The sequence below is a fragment of the Bombyx mandarina genome, chromosome 06, assembly GCF_030267445.1.
Source record: "Bombyx mandarina strain Sakado chromosome 06, ASM3026744v2".
NCBI lineage: Eukaryota > Metazoa > Arthropoda > Insecta > Lepidoptera > Bombycidae > Bombyx > Bombyx mandarina.
The window spans coordinates 46,577-55,053 of NC_143213.1; positions in this window are offsets into that span (position 1 = coordinate 46,577).

Consider the following 8,477-nt stretch of genomic DNA (forward strand, 5'->3'; position numbering starts at 1 on the left):
GCTGTCTCTCATGGACGTCACCAATGCCAGCGGCAGAACTAAGTCGCTGTCTACCACTGAATACTCTCCCCGAGCTTCGTTGGAAGCAGGACATGTCATAGCGCTCTGGAAACCTTGAACTGTAACCCAAAGTGACTTCATGTGAAGAAAACCCCCACAATGCGTCGCTGCGTTTATATGAATACCTACATGTATGTGTAGGTGCGTGTCGAGCGGCTCCACGTGGGCAGCGCGCGGGCTGGCTGCGGCGCCACGGCCACGATAAACTTAATAAATACTGAGCAGTACCAGAGTGTGACGTGTCGGACGTGTGCGGGATCGCTGTGGAATTAGTTCTCGTATGTGACGTCATCCTCCGTCTAGACGAGAGGCACCTCCTCAGAGTGACGTGTGTGCTCTCGCCCAGGCAACAGCTGATCTCATTCGACTCCACTATAATCGATAGCGACTGAACGTTACTGATGAATCGTATTGTATCGATCTGTATGGTATTGGTTCTGTGTTTGCAAATTAATCTCAGCAGCAGCAGCAGTAATAGTGAGGTCGAACCACTCTAACGGCTCCAACTTGACTACGAACATCCGTGCAGTATCTATCTGTATTGACATGAAGCCTCGCACAGCAACAGAGCGCAGTGCCGGGTCCGACTGCGCGCTCCTGGTGTACGCGACGAGGTGGAACCCGCAGACCGGTCCCGCCCCGAGGCCACGCGGCGGGCATGCCGGGGCCGCGTGCGGAGTCCACAAACAATCAACTGTTGTCCGGCTTCTTGGACAGCACCCGCTGACGTCATCGCAGGGCTGACACCGATTTGCACTACAGAAAACAGTATTTTTCTGAAACTTTCGTTTACATAATAATATAGCATCAACTGGGCTCGAATATCCTTGGACCAAATGAATTAGTCCCCTGCTGTTCCCGTATTTAATAATAGGACTATTCGCCGGTACATTTTTCCAAATACTACATATTTTATAAACTTCTACGGAATCATTTTCCACCAGAACAGCTTAGTGTAAATAAAACACGCAAGGATGATCATTGACAGGATGCACCCCCGCTTTACGCATCTGCGCTGTGTAGCAATGGCCGCCGCCACCGCGCCGTGGGGCGGCAGCTGGGAACGTGACGTGCAGGTGAACCCTTGAGAGACATTGAGGAGATCGCGGGTCATGTCACGGTAACCATGGGCTCGGGTAGCAAGCTAACTCGTTCAGAGCAAATAAAGCATATATTTACCAGTGGCTCGTCTCGCGTGAAGCCTGGGACAAAATCATTTGTAGATACATACGTCGTGTACGAGCGATATGTACCTACTTGTAATGTGACCTCATTCTTTGGTAAACCTTAATTATTGTCTCTACGCTTGCCTGTTGTATAATTTAGCTTTTGTTTTACGTATGTAATTTGCATACAAATAAAGAATTTCTAACAAATTATAATAGCGAATAATAAATACACAACTCCGGGAGTATCTTGAGGATCGCCAGCTGACCAGTGACCGACAGTACAGCTTCCGTCACGGTCGCTCAGCTGGTGACCTTCTTGTATACCTTACTCATAGGTGGGCTGAAGCCTTCGAGAGCAAGGACGAGACTCTTGCTGTGAGCCTTGATATCGCAAAGACCTTCGGCAGGGTCTGGTATAGGGCACTTCTCTCGAAGCTACCATCTTACTGAATCCCTGAAAGTCTCTGCAAGTGGATCGCTAGCTTTTTGGATGGGCGAAGCATCATGGTCGTTGTAGACGGTGAGTGCTCTGATACCATGCTTTTCATCCTGTATATCAATGGCATGCTGTCTATTGATGGCGTGTATTTCTATGCGGATGACAGCACGGGGGATGCGCGATATATCGGCCCGCAGAGTCTCTCTCGGAGGATGGTGCAAGAGAGACGATCAAAACTTGTGTCTGAAGTGGAGAACTCTCTGGGGTGAGTCTCCGAATGGGGTGAATTAGACTTGGTTATAGATACAGATCTCCATACCGATCTGTTTGGAACGGAGTAGAGTTCATCCATACTACCTGGAGCCACTGCGGTCATCCACAGTGCGTTTCCAGAGGTCTTTTTTGCCACGTACCATCCGGCTATGGAATGAGCTCCCTTCCACGGTGTTTCCCGAGCGCTATGACATGTCCTTCTTCAAACGAGGCTTGTGGAGAGTATTAAACGGTAGGCAGCGGCTTGGCTTGGCCCCTGACATTGTTGAAGTCCATGGGCGACGGTAACCACTCACCTTCAGGTGGGCCGTATGCTAGTCTGCCTACAAGGGCAATAAAAAAAACAAATAAAATAATGTTGTTATCTACAGAGAAGCAACAGATTAAAAACAAACAACTAGTGAACTAATCAACCTGGGACTTAGCACTGCCACTCAAATTTACTAACGTCTACATAATTACAAGCAGAGAGGTCTCATTTTTTTTTATAATTACAAAATGACTCGTAAAGATATAATTAGGGATGTAAGTCCTGACCCTACGACATACCGACGATGTAGTATGTATAACCTGACCGAGGGCAACCTCATGTCGGTCGAAGGTCTCATCAATAAAGACACGCATAAAATGTCTCAAATAATTTCTAAGAAAAAATATATTATTTATTTTGTTTTATAATTTGCTCCGAAACTGTTATCTATGACGTGTCTTGTGACCAGCGGAGAGTAAACATCAGACATCTGAAGGTCGGCGGTGCGCTGCCACTGCAACTGTGTAACCGTGACAGTTTGACGGTCCACACTAGATGTCAGGACTTTCTTTACCTACGAGATTGCCGTTAAGTAGATATACAAAATATACATGTAATTTTTTTTCAGAAATATTTTTTATTTCTATCCATCAAAATATACACATGGCATCGAAGCATCTGCCAGCAGCCAGCGCAGTGATTAGTTGTCAATACCCTTCTTGAAGTCATGTGTACTCTTCAAAGGTATTTTGTACTGCTTCTGAGGTATTGAATTTTTTTCAACAAGAAGTTTTTCAAACTCTGGACATAGTAAAGATTTGAGACTGTGTTGTGTGTTGTTCTTATTTAATTTTGTAATACGATTCTATATTAATGTACAAATTACGCACTGCGCACTTATAACCATTTCACTTATCTATATATATAAAAATGAATTGCTGTTCGTTAGTCTTGCTAGAACTCGAGAACGGCTGGACCGATTTGGCTAATTTTGGTCTGGAATTATTTGTGGAAGTCCAGAGAAGGTTTAAAAGGTAAATAAATATGAAAATGCTCGGAATTAAATGAAAATAACAATTTTGTTTTTCCTTTGATGTGTCCCCCGTCAGGACGGATTCCTTTTGTTTTTTTTTTAAAGTTTATTTTATACAAAAGTTTAGGTATTTTATTGATCGGTTGAGGCAGTACGAAGTCTGCCGGGTCAGCTAGTTAGTAATAAAAACTGTTAGCCCTGTAACAATCAATCTATACATATAAATAAAATTGGAGTGTCTGTTTGTAATATTGAAATAACCGCTTTTTACTACATGCATATGAATATATATACGGTGTACACCAAAATAACACTTTTTACAATTTTGTCTGTCTGTCTGTCTGTCTGTCTGTCTGTCTGTCTGTCTGTCTGTCTGTTTGTTCCGGCTAATCTCTGGAACGGCTCGACCGATTTTGACGGGACTTCCACTGACAGGTAGCTAATGATATAAGGAGTAGCTTAGGCTACTTTTTGTAGACTAGCTTCGCCCCACGGCGTCACCCGCGGTACGAACATAACCGCGGGTAACATCGCGGGACTCGACTATCAATAATAAAATTTAATGTTCCCGAAGCGAGGGAAGGCGTGTCGTTAGTATTAATATATAATATTAATATGTAATCATTTCACTTGTACATACAGACAGACTTCTGTTAGGTGCACTTTGACATCAGCTTAGAAAGTTCGAGATATACGAGTACGGTATAGGTACTCGGTATAAATATATATGGATATACATATATACAAACGAACACCAAAAAAACATAATCGTAGTATGGGGAGCCGATGTCCCCGCGGCGTCACGCGTCACGCGTCACGCGTCACGCGTCACGGCGTGACTCCGGTGCTCGTTATCAGCGCCGTCCCCGCCGAGCAGTCGGTCGCGTCCGGGGCGTCCACTGCTGGAGCATTACTCGTTGACCAAGTTTTAGATGAAGAAATCGTTTGGCCGACATCGAACGCTACAACGCCGGCCTCGTGCGCTCTGCTCTTTGAAAATCACACTATTATTTTCTTTTTGGTATTTCGAAGTAGTGGGACGATTAAAATAAATATACATTGAGGCACGTGACGTCATCCAATAGTACCAGTGGACCTGTAGCTTGGGAATATTGACGGAGATTTAGTGTCGGACTCATTCTTAGACACATATAAATCTGAACGTCACTGGGAAGTAATATTTAAAATTAGAATGATTGGAATTTATGTGCGAAACACATTACAATAAGCATTATCATTTTTCATGACATTTACCTCACATGGAACTCTCTGCGCACCCTTGATGGACTGGCAGAGAATGCCTTGAGTATTAAGTCCGCTTACGTATCTATAATGATTAATGCTTAAATATTAGTAAATTATAAGAACAAAAATTACTATTTTGATTTATTTATTAATACGCTTTTATTATTATTATAGCCCCATACGTATGTTAGTATGTATCGGAAACTTTGAACTTGATTTTGACCACCTTCAAAATGTTGTACTAGATCGAAATTTGGCATAAACATAAAGGACCGATGACAATTAAATATTTTAAACAGTAAGTCCCGTTAGGTATCCCACGAGGATAATCAATATTAGCAATGTTTTGTTGCGACTAGCTCCCAATTTTAAAAGCTCTTCCACCAAATCAACAAATGTTATCGAGTAACAGTTTCGGCCTCACACAATATGTGAGCCATTTACGAACTAGTTCAGGTACATCCTAATGATTAGGAAATATACAGAACTTATTAGTTTTATAATATAATTAATAATTTTATAATAAAGTATAGTTGATTCATCTTATACCTTTAAACGAACAATTCTTGTATATTAATATATACTTATATAATCTGAACCTCGGAAACGACACCAACGATTTTCATAAAATTTAGTATACAGGGGATTTCGGGGGCGATAAATCGGTCTAGCTACGATTTATTTTCAGAAAATTTTGTTTTATTCGTGTTTTCAATAATCAACTCTTCCCGACATCTATTGGCGAATAATAATACTATTTTTCTTAATTGGGGGTAACTAACCGCTTTAAAGACACAATAAGATGGCGTTATCATCTAGTATTTCTTTATATATAATAAATTCATTTATTACATTTCAGGTACACAGTGATAACAACACAGAGCTCCGCTCCGTTCGACTGCTCGGACCGGAACGTTTTGTGCGTTTTTTTTTTTTTTTTTTTTTTTCCTACCTAAGCTGATAGCCTTGAGATGCTATGTCAGCGTAACCCTAACTTTAGTAGGTGAGCTCACGGGGCTCAACCTGACGATGTTGCTAACACGAACCCTAGCAAGAGCCGTGCTTCGCAGAATCTACCACCGGATCGGAAACGCGACCCACTGAGAAGATCCGGCGAGAAACTCAATGGGCTGTGTCTGAGAGTTAATTTACTCGTCGAGCCCTTCGTCGCAAGCGACGGGTTCGACGAGAACGGTGACCGGTGCTTGAAGTACCTAAAAGCACCGTTAGTGGATCGGGAGGATCCGAGATGACGTGTTTTGGGCGACGTCGACTGCTTTCCATTCTGTCCGCAGGATCGGGAATGGTTTTGTGCGACAATGGTCACTCGTATTTATAGTAGAAAGGGGGGGTAGCTTTTTCTTGAATACCGTCTTAAACAGCTGTTTAACTATTTTTATGTTACTAAATAGTAACGTTGCGCCGACATATAGGTACATATGTATTATACTTAGTCTGGCCATAAATACTGTTACAATTAAAAATAAACAAAATATTACGTTTGAATTTGGAATCTGTCATTTTTATATTGAGTTTTCTCATTTTGGCGCCAATACATTGTACAATATTTTACGGTATTAAAATGGAATGGGGTGATAAAGAGAACCGAATCGCTGTGATTGCATTACACAAAGTAGGTATGGAGCCAAATGCAATTTTTAAAACTCTCCATACGCTTGGTATTAGTAAAATGTTTGTGTACCGGGCTATTAATAGGTGCAATGAGACCTCCTCTGTTTGTGACAGAAAAAGATATGGCCGTTCACGTAGTGTTCGAACGAAAAAGGTGGTCAAAGCAGTAAGGGAAAGAATTCGAAGAAATCCTGTCCGAAAGCAAAACATTTTATCTCGGGAGATGAAGATAGCACCTAGAACCATGTCGCGTATTTTAAAAGATAACTTAGGACTTGCAGCCTATAAGAGACGTACTGGTCATTTCTTAACTGATAATTTAAAAGAGAATAGGGTCGTAAAATCGAAACAACTACTGAAGCGGTACGCAAAGGGAGGTCATAGAAAAATTTTGTTTACGGATGAGAAATTTTTTACAATTGAGCAACATTTTAAGAAACAGAATGATCGTATTTACGCTCAAAGCTCTAAGGAAGTTTCCCAATTAGTCGACAGAGTGCGACGTGAGCAGCTATGAAGGAGTGACTGGGCCTTACTTTTGTGAAAAAGGTATCAAAACATCGGCACAAGTGTATCAAGATACCATTCTTGAGAAGGTAGTTAAGCCCCTTAACAACACCATGTTCAATAATCAAGAATGGTCCTTCCAGCAAGACTCGGCGCCAGGTCATAAAGCTCGGTCTACGCAGTCTTGGTTGGACGAACGTTTCGGACTTCATCAGAGCTGAAGACTGGCCGTCGTCTAGTCCCGATCTTAATCTGCTGGATTATGATTTATGGTCAGTTTTAGAGAGTACGGCTTGCTCTAGACGCCATGATAATTTGGAGTCCCTAAAACAATCCGTACGATTGGCAGTGAAAATTTTTCCCATGGAAAGGGTGCGTGCTTCTATTAATAACTGGCCTCAACGTTTAAAGGACTGTATTGCAGCCAATGGAGATCACTTAGAATAAGCTTTTTATACTTTAAATTGTTTTATATTTATATATTAAACTAACACACTGTAAAAGTAATAAATGTTATTTGCAATAGAATTGTTTTTATTTTTTATTGTAACAGTATTTATGGCCAGACTAAGTATTTAAACGTAATATGTAAGTATACCAGTGTCTTACCCTTAATATATGGAATCCTAGTTTGAGACCATATAAACGATTTGTTTCCGGCTATTCATTTAAACTCTAACCGGCGGGGCGGGGTCGCACGGAGGGGGCGCGGCGCTCACGGCAACACGCGCTATTGTCGATAATGTCGCTGTGTCTGTCATATCTCTTGTTTATCGTATTTGTTATTTAAAGACATCCTTAGGCACTGTAGAAACGTGCATGACCGAAATAGATGCAAGACATTTCAGAGAACAACAATAGACTAACTAGTAAACAAGCAAGTGCTCGATCTGTCAATGTTTACTGCCGCTGTGTCAACTGACACGTCGTTCAGAACTACGAAGCCGCGCGGGTCGGCTCCTCCGCTCTGTATCAAACTTGACATTGTTTGGGCCAATCGACAGCCTCTCCGGGTGTGAATGTAATGCGACCCCGTCCAAGTTCGGGCCTTACAGTGAGCGGTAGTGGTGAGTCCGCGCGGCCCGAGACACCCTGGCCAGCTCACGTGGTCATATATCATTCCGTCACGCGTCATTCTACAAGCTTCCGTCGTCTTTATAGATGCTTCCGCTGGGAAGGTGTTGGTACTTGTGGATCTGAGCATTGCAACGCGTTGCCTCATCCAGACAACTCGAACTGGACGTCATTTCATGGCTACTCCTGTTCACAACTACTTAAAAAGCCTAGATCCGGTCGCCACACACACCGGACGATACAAGTGTCTCAACCCAAGTCCAATATTATAATAAGCTGAGATCTAGGAGGTCGGAGCTCTCTATTAATGTCTTATTAATGAGCCGGTACGCATTTCGTCCCTCGGATTGTTGCGAGATTCTAAATGAGCTGCACCATTTCTGCTGTAGTATACCCGGCGCTACGAAAACGAACCTCGCAGTCGACAACAATAGAAATATGTGGTAAGTTGCTTGTCATGATGATGTCAATTTCACTCAAGATTTTTTGGATTCGCTACTCGTTCACAACGAACTCCCTCCTCTTTATACTAATATCTAACTCATATACTATTTAATATCTAACGAACATACAAACAGGCATACATACAAACACACAGACAGACACACAGCTGATAAACTGACATCTCGACTGAACGTATTTGATTTCATTGCATTTTCAGGTAACAGGTGTTGTTTGCGAAGCGATATAAACGCGCGGAGGAGTACGGCTCCCGTGTTTGTACAAGACATAGAACAGAATCCTTCTGCAAACTACGGAGATATCAAGATTATATCATTAACGTATAAAAGTGTG